Source organism: Protopterus annectens, chromosome 7.part0, assembly GCF_019279795.1.
Source record: "Protopterus annectens isolate FY-2018-M chromosome 7.part0, PAN1.0, whole genome shotgun sequence".
NCBI lineage: Eukaryota > Metazoa > Chordata > Ceratodontiformes > Protopteridae > Protopterus > Protopterus annectens.
In genome coordinates this window covers 350393094-350411043 of record NC_056739.1, presented here as the reverse complement: position 1 = coordinate 350411043, position 17950 = coordinate 350393094, and the positions used below count along the sequence as shown (strand labels likewise).

At 45.1% G+C, this 17950-nt stretch overlaps 1 protein-coding gene across 1 annotated transcript in view; it reads left to right on the top strand.

The window, feature by feature from the left end:
- Positions 1–17950, top strand: part of USP49 (ubiquitin specific peptidase 49) — a 766281-nt gene that overhangs the window by 721378 nt on the left and 26953 nt on the right. The window lies entirely within an intron of this gene.

Here is a 17950-nt window from a genome sequence, read left to right as displayed (position 1 = left end):
AGACTAAGTTGCAGGAAGTATCTGCGTTTCGAGCTGGAAATTCTCATTATCAGTTCTCTGCATTGCCCTTTGGCTTATCTACTGCCCAGAGTATTCACAAAGGTTCTGGCTCCAGTGATAGCTTACTTCAGGCTAAAAGGAATTCAAATCTATCCTTACTTGGACGACTGCCTGATTCTGGCTCAAGAAAAGGAAGACCTTCTACAGCATTTGGAATATGTCATAGCAGTGCTAAGATGCCTAGGGTATTCTGTGAACGAAATAAAGTCCAGTCTAGTACCCTCTCAAGACATGTGCTTTCTGGGTGTGAGACTGAATACAGCAGCCCAGATGGCCTTTTAACCCCGGACAAACAAAAGAATCTTTCCAGTTACTTCCATCAACTATCTCTTCAGTCCGGGCTGACTGCAAGGACAGTCCTTCAAGCCTTAGGGTTCATGGCATCTTGTATTCTGGTGCTTCCCAATGCCAAACTGCATATGAGGAAGCTACAATGGTATCTCAAAATCTATGGACACAGCACTGCCAGGATTTGGACACTGTCATTCAAATAATACCTTGCATTCAAAAGGAATTTTTGTGGTGGGCTCAGGAATGTCACCTAAACAAGGGACTCTCTGTGACCCGGCCAGAGGCAAGTCAGATTCTAACGACGGATGCCTCAGACATTGCTTGGGGAGCTCATCTAAATGGAAAGTGGATACAAGACAAGTGGCCTGCCAGACTACAGCATCTACATATCAACATGAAAGAGATGTTAGCAGTCCAGTTTGCATTAATGGCTTTCAAGGAGTTACTTCTTCCAGGGCAGGTGTTGATTCTAACAGACAACACAACTGTCATGTGGTACATCAACAAACAAGGGGGAACACATTCTTACCCATTGTGCAGGCAAGCAATGATTTTATGGGAGACTGCGCTCAGCTTGCAATTAACTCTTCAGGCAAGGTTTCTGCCGGGAGCACAGAACTCCTTAGCAGATGTGTTAAGCAGACAAATCATGGATCCCCACAGTGGAAACTGGATCTTCATGTATTTCAAAATTGACAGTGTCATGGGGAACTCCAGACATAGATCTGTTCGCTTCTCCACTAAACCACCAGCTGCCAAAGTTTTGCACGAAGGGATTTCATCACACAGCTTGGAAAGTGGATGCTCTTTCTTTCAGTTGGAAAAATCTTCATGTGTATGCTTTTCCACCTCTGCCTCTTCTCCCAAAGGTGCTTCTAAAGGTCAGACAAGACAAGCCAAGGATGATTTTAGTAGCTCCAGATTGGCCTCGGCAGCACTGGTACCCATTACTGAGGAGTCTGGTAAGGAAGCCTCCATGGCCTTTACCCTTGATTCCACACCTGTTGTCTCAGAGGGACGGTCATCTGCTCAATGTCAAGCTTCACTCTCTTCATCTAACAGCCTGGCATATTCTGTTTTGAAAGACAGCAGGTCTCAACTTCCTCAACAAGTTTTAAATGTGATTATGGAAGCCAGAAGACCTAGTACAAGGAAAGTGTGCAGAAAAATGGAAGAGATTTTTATTTTGGACTGCAGCAAAGAATTTGGAGATTTCTGAGCCTAATTTGAGTGTGGCTCTTCAATATCTTACTGAGTTATTGGACAAAGGTTTGTCTTTCTCTTCCATTAAGATTCATGCTGCAGCAATTTCAGCTCACTATGATTGTGACCCACCATTGTTTTCACATCCTTTGTTCAAGCAATTTCTTAGAGGGCCAAAGAATATAAGACCCCACGTAGAGCTCCTACTCCTGCTTGGGATCTCAATTTTGTGTTGGAGAAACTTACTCTACAACCTTTTGAGCCTGCGGCTACTGCTGAACTGAAATACTTGTCATGGAAGACTGCTTTTTTGTTGGCCATTACTTCTGCAAGAAGGGTTTCTGAGTTGCAGGCCCTTATGGCGGTTGAGCCTTTTTTGATTTTCATAAGGATAGGGTATCATTACGTACTAATCCTTCCTTTATGCCTAAGGTGGTTTCTAGTGTGGCTTTAAACCAAACTATTCATTTGCCTACTTTTTATGCAGATCCCCAAAATAAAGGGGAAAAGATTTTGCACACTTTAGATGTACACAGGCAATTGCGTTATTATTTAAGCAGGACTAAGGATTTTAGGCAGTCTCAGCAGTTGTTTGTTTCTTTTGCTTTGAGTTCGCAGGGCAAGCCTGTGTCAAAACAAACTGTTTCTAGGTGGATTGGGTTTTGCATTGCATTTTGTTATTCCCATCATGGCAAGGAGATTCCAGCTGGGATTAGGCCTCATTCCACTAGGGCTACTGCCACTTCAACAGCATTTCTAAGGGGGGTGGCAACTAAGGATATTTTGGAGGCAGCTACTTGGAGTTCAGTGCATACTTTCTCTAAGCATTACCACCTTCCTCTCTACTCTAAGTCTAGGGCTGGTTTTGCCACAGCTATTTTGCAAGGCATGTTATCAGCTCCTGCTTCCTTATGATTTGCCAGCCTCCCTTACCTCTGCTTTGGGATTCTACCCAATAGTTAGGACTGCAGCAATGTGGAATGAAGAACATAGTACAGTTTTGTACCTACCATAAATGTAGATGTTCGAGGATCCACATTGCTGCAGTCCAATTTACCCTCCCTCCTTCCCCTCTGTGTTTAGGGGTGGTTGTGTAGGTGAGATTATATTCTGGTACTTTTGTATATATTGTATATATTTCTGGTGCAGGTATGTTTGGAGTTTTTGGTTTTGGCCTTGTCTTTTTAGGGTCTTCTGACATCTGGGGCAAGAAAAGACTGAGGATATGACGTCGGTCATGCGCATTAGTACCCTGACGTACTGACGTCAGTCTAATGCGCCGTGACCAACGTCAGCCATATACTTTGGTATTCGGGCCGACTGGACAGCGGACTACCCTATAGTTAGGACTGCAGCAATGTGGATCCTCGAACATCTACATTTATGGTAGGTACAAAACTGTACTTTTTCTTGTAGAACTTGTTTAACTTAGAGAGTTCTCCCACACCCCTCCCCCCTACCTCTTCTTGTCAAGTTAGCCATTTAAGTTAGAGGCTTTTCCTTCTACCTTTCTCTTATAGGCTAGCCATTTAAGTTAGAGGCTTTCCTATTCTCTTAAAAAAAAAACTGTAGCTGTAGTCTTTACAGTTGTGTTTTTTGTAGACTGTATTTTGCTTCTGGTTGTTATTGTTATAATTGTTATTGTTATAATTGTTTTTCCTTACTATCAAGGATGTCAAAGGAATCCAAGGTTTCTGGGTTCAAGAAGTGTGACTCATGCTGTCAGAAAATGTCTGACAGATGGACACACTTCTTGCGTCTATTGTTTAGGCACTGTGCACCTGCAGGACTCTTGTTCTATCTGCCATGCCTTCAGTCCAAGAGTCCTGCAGGAGCATAAGAATAAGCTTATTCTTAGGGGCCTTTTCCAGGATTCACCTGCCAAGAGCTCTCAGCCTGTGAAATCCCCTAAACCCACTAAGCCGTCGGCTCCAAGTTCGGAGCAGTCTTCGGTTCAGGGTTTACCTTCCACGCCAGTTCCGGCTGGCACCGACAAGACAATCTCCCCGTCGGCTCCATCAGAGGCTTCAGAGCTGTCGCAGAGCCACAAGAGGTTAAGGTCAACTTCACTTGAAATGGTGCATTCGGCTCCGTGGTTCCTTTTACTCCAGAGCGAGCGCAGTCGCCGATCGTCTCACTCCTCTTGGTTCTCTAGGCTTTCGGACCACGATGTGGAGAGAGTGGTCAGTAGGTTGCTGAAGTCGTAGGCACTAGCCAAGTTGTTGTCCAGCCCTCCTCAACAGGTATTGGCTCTGTCCACTTCTCTCGATGTTCCTCCTCAGACTCCAATGAGTTCGGAGCCGGAGTTCATTGGGGTTCGATTAGTGCAACCGTTGGCTCCGATAACACTATCTCCTTCAGTTCCGACGTCTGCTCCGATTCCCTCGGTGGTGCCGTCCATCGAGGGATCTGGGCGCCGGGGCTCCCTAGTCAGCTTCAAGGAGGCGAGTGGCATCGGACCCTTGTCCGACCCCGTTCTCCCTCTCGGAGCTTCGGTGCAGGTGAGCTCGGCTCCTACATCGGCCTTGGAGCCGTCTTCATCGGTGCGGAGAAAGATTCCTATTTCTTCGGAACCGGAGCTTTCTCTGCATCCTGGCAGGGATGCCTTCGATGTCATGTGGAGTGTGCTGGCCACTGAGTCAGCTCCACTATCAGCCCCACTGGCTCCGTCCCCTGTAGTGCCTGTGCCAACCTCTGCTCCTCCTCCAGGCCCCAAGCGTAGGGAACCGATGCTCCAGGACACCCCATTGGGTGTTTCCTCTTCCGAGGCCTCCCGTGATCTTTCAGAGGAGCCTCCTTGGAAGAAGTGCAAGAGGAAGCACATTGACTCCCCTGAGTCTGTCACTTCTGATACAGACTTAGATGAATCGGAAGGGTCCCCGAGATCCCCCTCTGAGGATGTCTCCTTTTCGGACATCCTGGAGATGCTCAAGCAGAGGGGGAACTGGAATCCCCTAGCCCCTTTTGTGGATGAGTCTGTATTTCTGGATGCCTTCGGTTCCTGACCTTCACCTCCCGGGTGTCTCCGCCTTTCGATCCACTTATGACTGTGGTGGCTCGAAAGGCTTGGTCAGCTTCGGATACAATGGAACCAACTCCGAGGAGACCTGGTAAATTTATTACAGCACCCCAGGATAAACAGTTCCTTATGAAATGTGTCCCTGTTGATGCTATGGTGGTAGCAGCAGCCACAAAGAGTTAGCGGAGACCTCTTAGTCTGTCCATCCCCCTAACAAGGAGTCTAGGATGATGGACAGATATGGGAAGCGAATGTTTGCTTCAGCGACCTTCTCTATGAGGTCACTAAACTACTTGTGTCATTTTACTCGCCTTCAAAGGGATCTCCTTAAATAGCTCGGAGATACCCTCCAAGATCCAACAGCTGAGGGAGCGCAAGTAGAGCCACTGGTACTGGGGTGGCCCTTAGGAGGCATGCCTGGATGCGGCTGTGTAATTTTGCAGAACCCTTTCGAGCGTCTTTCACCAGCACTCCCTTTGATGGTTCCTTTCTTTTTGGACCACAGGTGAAAGACACTTTGACTAGGTGTGAGCAAGAAGGCAAGACTCTCTCTGCCATGGGAGTCCTTTTTTCCACTCCCTCTAGACCAGGGGTGTCCAACCTTTTCAGTTGCAAGGGCCGCATTGGGTTAACAAAAATGGTCTGGGGGCAATCGGCAGGTGAGGACCAAAAAAAAAAAAAAAAAAGGTCTCACATTAACTGAAGAGCAAAAAAAAAAAAAAAAAAAAAAAAAAAGGACTCACATTAACTGAAGGGCAAAAAAACACACTAGTTTATGTGGACTAATGTGGCTGTATTGTAGGTTAATTTGAACAATAAATAAATTAATAAATAATATAAATAAATTAATAAATGCATGCCGTTTATTCAGGTCAGCTGCACAAGTCTTTTGCATGTTTGAATACCACAATTTGAATACCACAATTTGCACAACCATATTTGCAGGTTTGAATACCACAAACTTTCTGTTCCTTGAATACCACACAACATCCCAATATGGGATCAGCATAAAAGCAAATCATGCATTTTCATAACATAAGGTAGTTGACATTCAGTTGTACATTGTCGGGTACTCTACCTAGTCTGCCCAAATGCCCAGCGCTTCTTTAGATGTCCCATTGTAGACAGAGGGACACAGACCTGCATCTCAAACAAGAGGCAGTCACATATTACTACCTGAAACAATCAAAAAGCATTTTTGCTAATGAAAACACATAATGCATATTCCAGCAGTGAGTTAAAACATTTGGCCAAAGACGGAAAGTTTATTGTTTTTAAATCTAGTGAAGTTCTTACAAAACATACTGCAAAATGTTATTTTGAGAATGCTGAAGTTGGGCCCATGGCTAGCCAGTTACTGACTAAATCAGTGACAGATATATTCAGCTGCTGTCAGATGACATCCTTAGGTTAATACTGCTTTAGCCTCATGCCATTTTACAAATAAAATTAGCATACCATTAAGTCAGATAAGGAATGTAGCTCCAACCCTATAAGCAACTATGCTTATGAACAATGATAAATACATCTTCAAAATACAAACATGAACATTCTTATTATCAAATCCATATAGAAAGGACTAAACAGCAACCCCTTGGAAGATTCATTAACTTGCATGGTTATTACACCCTACTTTCTAATCAAAATTCATAATATGTATACCTGACTCTCCACTTGTTAAACATGTTATTAACCTTGTAACCTTGCAGAACTCCTTTATCTGTATAAGCATTTTTACCCTTTCAGTACCCACCACAGGCTGACTAAACTCTAACTAACACTACTAGAACATGAGCAAGCAATCTTACAGAGCCTGATGTCAGTCTATTTTAACAAAGCCATTTACATCACAATAACTAAACTTAAGTGTAGCATTAGTACTCTGTTACCTTGAATTATTCAGATGAAAAAAAACAATTTGAATGACATTACTTAGATATCTTTACATGTACTCTGAAAAAAACATATACGGGGCACCAGACCATATTAAAAAAAAAGAAAAAAGTAATTACATCTATTTTGCCTACCAGTCCTTTAAGCAGCCTTATATTAATGTTAAATGGGAACTCTGTCATCACCAAAGATATGAATGTTTCCATTACATGACAACATTTGTTGATGATTGCTCTACTAAGACATAGCAGCTAGCTTTACAATAGTACTGATCAAAAGTATATGTAATCGTCGATTAATCATACTGCTTTCACGTTTTATTCTTCAATGTTTTTCAGAGATTGATTTATTGTTTCAGCCCCAACTATGTATTGTAGACACCACCTTCCCCATACAGATGAACTTCCTCACAAGTTTATGTGTTACCCCCCCCCCAAAAAAAAAAATAGAAATATGTACCAGCAGCTACACCACTGCCACATCACCACTGTTTAAAAACAATACCAGCTGTACTGGTAGGCAACATCAACCACAAATGTTAATTACAGAACAGATGCAATAAACTTAACATTTAAATTTCATGGAATTTCATTCACTTGGGCATTGTGTGATGCATGTGGATGGAGTTCTTTACTAAAATAAATTAATTATTGGCAAGCTGAGCCTTCCTCTTGTAACTTACCTTTGTTGTAGTGTAGTAGTCGGTGTGTACTGCGGCGAAATAAGCGAAATAAATCCTCTCTCTACGCTTACGATCGCTCCTTCCTGCAGCTTTTCTTTACAAAAATCACCCGAGCGGTGTTTGCATACCAGCGGAAAGACGCTGGTATGGAAAAAATGTAAAAAAAGAAAGTTGGCGCATGCGCAGAAGAGCAAAACTACGCGGACACGGAAAAAAGTGAAATTAATTTTAAATTTAAATTTAAGGTTCGCGGGCCGCATGGAAGAGGTCTGAGGCATGCGGCCAGCGGGTTGGACACTCCTGCTCTAGACCCTACCCCAAAGGTCAGAAGACTGGTAAGATGTGGTTCCGTAAATCTCAGGGAGTCTTGCCTGACACACGTAGTGATTTTTCCTCCTGAGGCAGAGGGGGAAACAACAATAATAGACGCCGCCCTCATGGCAGAGGGGGTCCGCAGAACCAGGGCAACAGATAATCCTTCTCTAATAAGCCCTTTCAGCATCCCTGAAGGGTTGCCCGGCTGCTCATCTCTGGAGGCAGTCAGGGGAAGACTTTCACTGTACCCAAAAGCTTGGCGAAGTTTAACACAAGATAGATGCGTACGGTCCGTTATATCCGGAGGTTACAAAATCCCCTTCCTTCAACCCCCCTTGCAGTCAAGGAAGACCCTCCCAGATGTTCCACCCAATCTGAGGGAGCAAGCAGTAATAAAAGTTTCAAAACTGCTAGGAAAAAGAGCCGTCCAGGAAGTCTCGGCAGACCAGCACGGATCCGGAACTTGCTCAAGGTTCTTTTTAGTACCTAAAAAGACCGGGGACTGGAGACCAATTCTGGATCTCCGCAAACTAAACAGGTCTGTACAAAGAACGAAGTTTTGGATGGTCATGCGACAGTCCATTCTACCCTTTCTGGGTCAGGGCAATTGGATGTGCTCTATAGATCTTCAGGACGCATACTACCATATAAAGATGGACAGGCGCTCCAGAAGATATCTTTGCTTCTGGCTGGGGGCCAGCCATTATCAGTTCAGAGCTCTGCCCTTTGGTCTCACCACAGCCCCCAGGGTGTTCACCAAATGTATGGCAGTGGTCACTGCTCACCTGAGACTTCAAGGATTCCAGGTGTTTCCATATCTAGACGACTGGCTCCTTACTGCTACCACCAGGCATAAACTCATACAAGCATGGGACTACACAATCTCAATCTGCTCACAGCTCGGCATCACAATAAATTTTGAAAAATCTGCCTTGTTGCCCTGTCAATCTATCACTTAGCAGACTTGGACACAAGGGATATGTTTGCAAGGCTACCACCAGAAAGGGTGTCCGCAATTCGTCAACAGGTACAGGTTCTGATGCAGAGCAAAAGGATCCAAGTCAGGTACGTCCTTCAAACTCTGGGCTCCATGGCAGCAGCCATTCTCCTAATCCCACTGGCGCGCTTTCATATGAGGATTCTTCAGTGGCTTCTGTTCACTCAGTGGTCTTTCCAAGAGCTACCCATGACACATGAGATCATGATCACAGATGCATGCAAAAGGCATCTTTCTTGGTGGATGGTCTCCCCACTAGTTACTCAGGGAAGACCTTTCATACAACCCCCTCCGGTAGCCACAGTGACGACAGACCCCTCCCTGATAGGGTGAGGGGGGGCATTATCTGGGCAGGACAGTCCAAGGCACATGGCAACCTCACGAGTACCATCTGCATATAAATGTCCTGGAAATGAGAGCCATGCTCCTGGCTTTGCAAGCCCTTCAAGGCTCTCTTCCTCCTGGGACCATTGCTATCCAAACAGGCAACATGTCAGTGGTGTGGTACATCAACAAGCAGGGCGGAACCAGGTCCTACCCCCTATGTCGAGAAGCACTCAGGCTTTGGCAGTGGGCGATTTCCTCCCAACGTTTTCTGATTGCAACGCACATCCCTGGGAGATCCAACATCATAGCAGACAGGCTCAGCAGAGCTATTCTAATGCCTCACAAGTGGTCTCTGAATCAGGATATGGTGAATCTTGTTTTTCGCAAATGGAGACAGCCTTGCTGCAATCTTTCCCACCCCTTTCAACAGCAAATGCAGCAACTACTACTCCCGCTTCAGGGTCACACACCCAGAGATGCTCTAGTCCATGATTGGCCCCAGGGATTTCTTTATGCCTTTCCTCTATTCCCTCTGATACCCAAACTTATACAGAAAGCAATATCGAGTTGCAAAATGATCCTCATTGCTCCCTACTGGCCTCGACAGATATGCTTTCCGTTGCTGCACCGTTACCTTCTCGATCAACCCTGGACTCTGGACCCAATTCCAGACCTCCTGGTTCGTCAATCAGGTGGGTTCCATCAATCCCTAAAAACCTTCCAGCTCACAGCTTGGTTGCTCTACTTCCAACCTTAGCCAGGCTTCCCAGCATTTCTCCAGCAGTCCGAGACATTATCGTGTCCTCTCACAAGTCTACAATGAGGAAAACTTATGTTAGCAAATGGAAACGTTTTTCTTGTTGGGCAGAGACTAGGAATGTGGATCCCTTCTCAGCCCCAGTCCACGAAATCTTGGAATTCCTAGCTCTGCTGTTTCATTCCGGGTCTGTTGCGTCTACGATCACGGTACAAATGGCGGCAATTTCAAATTTTCATGTTGGTTTTTCGAACTCTAACATTGTCTCATAAGCTATGCAAAGCTTTCTTGAGAGGGGCGACTCTTCTTAGGCCTCCAGTGAGAGATCCCCCTCCACCTTGGGACCTTAATTTAGTCCTAACCTCCTTAATTCTGCCCCCTTTTGAACCGGCAGCGTCTTGCTCTATCAAGTTCCTATCTTGGAAGACGCTCTTTCTGGTAGCTATTACTTCAGCCAGACACGTCTCCGAACTTCAGGCGCTATGTGTTCGTCGTCCTTACTTGGTTTTTCATAAGGACAGGGTTGCACTGAGGACTAATCCCACCTTTCTCCCTAAGGTCTGCTCAGAAAGTAACTTAAACCACTCTATAGACCTGTTTTTTTCCCTAATCATACCAACAAGGCAGAATACAAACTACACCAATTGGATGTTCATAGGAAATTGCGCTTTTACCTGCACAGAACTAAAGAAGTAAGGAAATCGGACCAACTATTCCTCTCTTACGCCTTGGGCAAACAAGGTCCCCCAGTTTCCAAGGTAACCTTGTCCAGATGGTTGTCGCACACTATTACTTTCATAGGTTCATACTAGGCTATCTGCCCGAGGGCATTTACAAGCCTAGCCCATAGTTTTGTGGCTTACGCCACCCCTTTAGTATGGGGAACTATACCCATTATTTTGCTGTGCCTGTGTTGAGCAGTGACACTGAGGTAATCCCTGGGGTATATCTGCGATCTCCCATCCATTGGTCAAGATTTCTCTTGAACAAGGCCAGCGAGGTGCTCTGCCTCACATATACCGGGATTTTATTCCACAGCATAGGGAGTCTTTGGGTGATGAATCTATCCCTCCAGCACGTCCTATTAATAGCCGTGTCGAGGTTTAAGTCTCGCGCCCTTGTGGCTCTGACGGATCTAGATTTTTGAGGTGAAGCATATGCCTCAAATCTGGGTTTGACATGGCCTTGTATGTTAGGCAAACATCATCTCTGAGCAAGCGTGGCGACTGAATAGAGCTGGAGTTCTTCCAGTCGGGCAGCATAGGACAGATGTTTGAGACCCTTTATCCTTTTGGTGAGGAACTTTTGTGGCCTCTCCAGCTGCTGCAAGTGTCGGGTCAGATACATTCCGAATGGGGCATTGTACTCAATCATTGGTCTGATGAGTGATGAGTATAGGGAGACTATGACCTCCCTTGATCTAGATGAGAATCCCTTCATGATAAGGTGGGCAATGTAGAAGGTCTTCCTAACTACTTTAGCTACATGGGTGTCGAATGACAGACTACTATCAACCTGGGTCCCCAGGTCCCTGATAACAACTTCTGTGCTCAGTGGATTGCCACCTATTTGGTAGCTAGGGGTAACCTTGTTTTTCCCGAAGGGTATGACTATGCATTTTTTGGCATTTAACTTTAGGCCATGGCTCTGGCACCAGTTATCCGTTTCTGTGAGACCCTTCTGAAGGATATCTGTGTCAGATGTGTTTTCTACTATGGCCCAGTTTGCAGTCATCTGCAAACTTTGTCAGCCATAACCCTCCTGTGTTTGCTTGTACTTTGGAAAAGTAGATGCCAAACAAGAGTGGGCCCAGGACTGAGCCCTGTGGTACACCACTTGTGACAGGCTTTGAGTCTGACATGGCGCCAGCAACTCTGACCCTGTGGGTTCTGTCACTCAGCCAGTTTGCAACCCATCTTGTGATGTATGGGTTAACATTTAAGCTGATGAGTTTTTCAATGATACCGAGTGGGGTATTGTATCGAAGGCCTTCGCCAGATCGAGGTAGGCTGTATGGACTGCCTTTCCTCATCAATGGCTTTGGTGACTGTTTGAAAAAGTCAACCAAGTTTAGAAGGCATGATCTGCCTTTGACAAAGCCAAACTGGGTTGGATCCAAAGTCTGCAAATTCCCTATGTCTTTATTTATGAGGTCCATTATGATCCTCTCCATGGCTTTGCAGATGAGGCTTGTCAAGCTAATGGGCGGTAATTTCCAGGGTCGGTGGAGGCACCGCCTTTGTGAAGTGGGACCACAGTTGCAGTGCGCCACTCCTGGAGTGTATCCAGAGGTAAGACTATGATTAAACAGCTGTCCTAGCTGTGGGTTTAATTCCTCGTTGAGTTCGTGGAGCACACAGCCGGGGACACCATCAGGTCCCATGGATGCTGTGTTTTGCTTTGGAGAGAGCAGTTCTCACTTGGGCGTTGGAGATGTTTGGGGGCTGCAATCGCTTGGTATAGATATCTCTCCTTTTGGGGAGAAGTTTGCACTGAACCTGTCAGCCAGTATGTTGGCAATGTCTGTAGGATCAGTAATCTTCACATCATTTTGAACTAGTTCTGAGCATATCTGGGAGTTTCCTCCCAGGTTTCTAACATAGCTAAAGAAGGCCTTATGATTGTCTTTTGAGTCTTTAGCTATTTTTCTCTCAAAATTTGCTTTGGATGATTTTATGAGAGCTCTTAGTTTTACTTATAGTGATCAAGGGTGTCTTACCTTTTAAGGATTTTGCTCTATCTTGTAGTAGCTTCCTCCTTTTGTTGTAGAGTTTGTTTATGGCTGGGGTCCACCAGACTGGGCGCTTGCCTTTGGTACAAAGAGTCTTTGTTTTGCTTGGGATTGCCTTATCCATGCAGTCCTGCAGGTGCTGGTAGAAGGCATTTGTAAGTGATTCAGAGGATTGAGTACTGTTTTCCGCCCGGCTCGGGGCCTTAAAGGAGACCACACTAGTCTTTAGAAGTGTGAAGTTGGCTCTCGAGCAGTTCTTTACTGTGGTCTTGTTTATTTCAGGTGGGGGTGGGATGAGGACCTCCAGCGAGATTAGTTTGTGATCTGATCTCACCAGTGAGGTGTATACTTCCGTTGTTGAACATTGTGCTCCCATGTTCGTGATGATGAGATCAAGTATGTTTTCTCTTCTTGTGGGGATGGTGACTAGTTGTTCCATGGCATTTGAGTTTATGAATTCCAGGAACTTTTGGGCTAGGGTGTTTGGGCTTGAGTAGTGTTCCCAGTCTATATTAGGGTAATTGAAGTCACCTAGTATGATGGTGTTTGGTGATACATTTATCCCCTCTAGTGTTTTCAGGAAGGCCATGTGAGGTTCCTGAGTTTGTGAGGGTGGCCTGTAACATGCTACAATTTGCAGAGCAGTCATTTATCAGTTAAGGAACAAACAGTTCCCTATCAAACCGAACGGTCATTCTACTAGGGCCTTGGCCACCTCTGTAGCCTTCCAGTCTAGGTAGCCCATGGATTCTATCTGTGCAGCTGCCACGTGGGCAAACCCTCATACCTTTAGTTCTCATTACAAGTTGGATATGGTCTCCAGGAGCAGAGCTGACTTTGGCTCCACTATTCTGAAGAGGATATTAGGTGCTAGGGACGCTGTCCCAACCAGCAAGAACGAAGGTGAGATAGACAACTTAACATTAAGAAGTTATGTACCTACCATGTAACGTTCCATGTTAGTTGTCTTCATCTCTCCTTCCTTCTTGCGTCCCACCCTCCATCCCCTTTTCCTAATGGACCGAGAGGAGTTTTCTGTTACGTTTCACTGGCTGTGTATTCTCTTGTGTCCTTTTTTTGACCTAAGAGAATATGGCAGGTATAGTCAACTGGTTCTTGACTGAATTATTATGTTACGTCTGGTTTAGCTATTTCAAACGAGATCTGGGTAGCTATTGCTAGGCATTATGGGATAAGGGGTAGCCTCGAGCCAGTGAACAGCTCTTGGGCTATTGAAGATTGCATAGTCGGAGCCGAGGATGGGCTCCGATCCCAACCAGCAAGAAGGAAGGTGAGATGAAGACAACTAACATGGAACGTTATGGTAGGTACATAACTTATTATTTTTCATGCTGACAGGGTCTCCCTCAGGACTAACCCTACCTTTATGCCTAAAGTGGTGTCCAGTGTGGCTCTCAGCCAATCTATCCATTTGCCCACTTTTTGCCCTAATCCTCAAAATAAGGGGGAAAGGATCCTGCACTCTTTTAGATGTACACAGATAGCTCAGATTCTACCTTGATAGGACTAAGCCCTTCAGGAAATCTGACCAGTTACTAGTCAGCTTTGCACCAGGGGCAGAGGGCAAGGCCATATCAAAACAAACCATCTCCAAATGGATAGCACACTGTATCCATTTGTTACAAACACCATGGGAAACCACCCCCTCAGGGAGTCTGAACGCATTCCATGAGGGCAACGTCAACCTCTACAGCCTTTCTCAGAGGAGTCCCTACCAGGGGCATTCTGGAAGCTGCTACGTGGAGTTCTGTTCACACCTTCACCAATCATTACCACCTGCCTATCTTTTCCAAATCCAGGGCGGGTTTTGCAACAGCAGTCCTGCAGGGCATACTAGCCAGCCCCAACTCTTCTTGACTGCCTCCACCCATTCTTCAGCTTTGGGAATCAACCCAAGTGTGATGACTGCAAAAGTGAAACACGAAGAACATAGTACAGTTGTGTGTACACTTACCATAAATGTAGATGTTAGAGTGTATTCACTGTTGCAGTCCTGGTTTCCCACCCTCCAGCCCCCTTGTATCTCTCCTGCTCACTCCTTACCGGGCAATTGGTATTTACTTTTTACTGGTGGTGGTTTTCCTACCATAACTTAGCTCCCTATTTAGGGACTCCTGACATTTGGGGCAAGAAAAACTGATATAATGGCGTTGGTTGCCTGTTTTCATACCCCTGACGACCTGACATCAGTCCTAAAGCGACAGCAACTGACGCAGAAATACTAACTCTCTGCTATTCGGGCAGACTGAGGGCTACCAGCTGGCAGATGTGTAATGACTGAATTACAAGTGAATGGTCAAGTATGAGTTGCAGTGGTTTACTTAGCCACTCCCACATAGCTTAATGATTAGCTACTGTACCAGCAACTGTACTGAACTGTGCTTTTGATTGGTTGGTTATTGCCTTGTTTTTTTCATTGGTTTTGTTTGTACCACATTGTTTTACTACCTGTTTAATTACTTTAAAAAATGTGTACCTCATTTAAACATTACTGTTATATAATTTTAGTTTGTTCTGAAGAAGTTCTTGGCATCAGTAAAGAACGAAAGAGCTAAACAGTTTTGTCTCTCTGTAGTTTTTTTTATGTCTTTGTTACAGTATGTTAGAAGTTTTCGTGTTTTATTACTGCAGTTACTTTTAAAGTTTGGTTTTCCTTGAAAATATATATGTGTGTATGTGTGTGTATATGTATATGTGTAGATATATATATATATATATATATATATATATATATATATATATATATATATATATATATATATAGGTTGGTACTAGGCTATCGGCCCTAGGGCCTATACAAGCCTAGCCATAACAAGTGGCTATTTCTTCCCACAATATTTACTTCCCTGGACCCCTGTCTAGCAGGGCGACTGACGTGATCACTGGGGAAAATTTCATATCTCCCATCCAATCATCAAGGTTCCTTTTGAAGCGGGCCAGAGGCGCTCTGCTTGACATTTATGGGCAGTCTATTCCAGAGTCTGGGGAGACTCTGGGTTAGGAACCTATCCCTCCATCAAGGTTTAGATCCCTGGAGCATGTGTCTCTGAGGGATTGGGATTTCTTTAAGTGTAGCATGTTTAACAGCTCTGGGTTTGACATGGCCTTGTATGTTAAGCAGAGATCGCCTCTGAGTAGACGATATGCAACAGAGAGTATAGGTGGAGGTTTTTTTAGACGGTCATCATTGGGTATCTGCTTTAGGCCTGTGATTCTTTTAGTGAGGTATTTCTGCGGCCTTTCCAGTTGTTGCAGATATCTTGAGAGGTACATACCAAATGGGGTGTTGTGTTCTATAATGGGTCTAATGAGGGATGAGTACAGTGGGAGAATGACCTCTTTTTTTCTGGATGGAAAGCCCTTAGTGATGAGGTGTGCCACATAGAAGGATTTCCTGACTGTTGTGTTGATTTGGTTATCGAAGGTGAGACCACTGTCCACCTGTGTCCCTAAGTCTCTTAGCACACTTTCAGTGTTTAGTGTACTGCCACCTATGTGGTAATTCACAGGTACATGGCTTTTTCCCAAAGGGCATAACTATACATTTCTTGGCATTGAGCTTGAGCCCATGGCTCTGGCAGCAAGCATCTGTTTCTGTAATCCCTTTTGTAGAATATCCACATAATTTGAGGATTTAATAATGGCTCCCAGTTTGCAGTCACCTGGAACTTTGTTAGCCAGAGTCCCTTCGTGTTGGCCTGTACTTCAGAGAAGTAAATGCCAAACAAGAGGGGTCCCAGGGCTGAACTCTGAGGTACTCCACTTGTCACTTGTTTGGAGCTGGATTTGGAGTTGGCTACTTTTACAGTCTGGGTTCTGTCAGTAAGCCAGTTGGCAACCCATCGAGTGATGTAGGGATTATTGCGCAGGTTAGTAAGTTTATCTGTGATTCCAGAGTGGGGGATAGTGTCGAAGGCCTTGGCGAGGTCCAGATAGGCTGTGTGGGCAACCTTACCCTTGTCCGCTGCTCTGGAGACTGATTAGAAGAAGTCAATCAGGTTCAGGAGACCAGATCAGCCCTTCACGAACCCAAACTGAGTGGGGTCCAATGTTTGAAGGTTGCCAATGTCTTTGTTTATAAGTTCCATGATGATATGTTCCATGGCCTTGCAGATCAGGCTAGTCAGACTGATGGGGCGGTAGTTCCCGGGATCCAAGGTGGATCCCCCTTCTGGAGTGGGATAACTGCAGCTGTGCGCCACTCAGTGGGCACGAAGCCTGAGGTGAGGCTGTGATTAAACATGACACTTAGGTGAGGTGCCAGTTCATTTTCTAGCTCATGTAGTACATAGCCTGGGATGTCATCTGGTCCCATGGATGCTGTATTCTTAGCTTTGGAGAGTGTGTTTTTTTACCTGTGTGGCCGTTATTACCGGAATTTGGCAATCTTTCAGGATTGAGATTGGCCCTTTAGGGGGGTGAGAGGGGGATGAAGTTTGCACTGAATCGATCTGCCAGGATATTGGCAATATCCTTGGTATCCGTATATTTAATGCCATTCTTTTGTAGCTCAGAGCAGATCTGAACATTGCCATTTAGATTCTTGCCATAGCTATAGAATGTTATGGCAAGGGACCACCAGATTGGCTTCCTGTTGGAGGAGTGTGTCTTGGTTCTGTTGGGGATGGCATGATTCATGCACAAGTGGATGTGCTCGTACAGTGCCTTAGTGTAGGATTCAGCAGTCGAACTTTCAGTTCCCATCTGCATGGGTGTCATGAAGTTTGTCACTTCTGACTTGAGTAGCATGAAGTTGGATTTGGAGAAGTTTTTTACAGAGATTTCCTTACTGGGGGTTGGGATGTGGATGTCAAGGGTGATTAGCTTATGGTCAGACCTGACCAATGAGGGGGTGACCATAGGTGTGGAGCATCGATTTCCCATGTTGGTAATGACCAGGTCTAGGATATTGGAGCCCCTGGTGGGACTAAGGATTAGTTGATCCAGGGAGTTGGAATTTATGAATTCCAAGAACCGCTGGGCAAAGGTGTTGGTACATGAATAGTTTTCCCTGGTAATGGCTGGGTAGTTGAAATCACCCAGTATTAGGGTATTTGGTTGTATCTTAATATTTTCCAGTATGTTTAGAAAGGTGTAGAGAGAATCTTGGGGCATGGTGAGGGATCTGTAGCAAGCAGTCTTACCTAGTGTTAGTTGCACCTGGAGAATTTAAGACTCATTGTGTTGGGCAACTAGCCTGGTGTTGTGAATATCCTTGGTGAATATGGACAATCCTCCACCTTTAGTGTTTCGGTCCTGGTTTGGTGTCTTGAACCAGGTCTCAGTTACTGCACAGATATCGATGTTCTCCATTTTTAGGAGTGCCTTGAGAGACTGTATTTTGAGGTTTAGACTTCTATCATTGAGTAGCATTACCTTCAGATTTTACATGCTTGTACCTGTTAAGGTGGTGGTTTTGTCCTTTGAACTTTGCCTGAAAAAGGCAGTATAGGGGTGGCGAGAGCCTTAGCTTGTAACCTGCATCCCAGGGGCGACAGGTGCGGACCATCTCTGGCAAAGCATTGCTGTTTGTCGATCATGTTGTCCCCGGCAGACAGATACTGGATCCCCTTTCAATGACTTCAGAAGCTTAGCCAATTGCTGAAGTCAATCATTTTGTCCTTGTACTGTGGTATCATTCTGGGCGAAGGCAG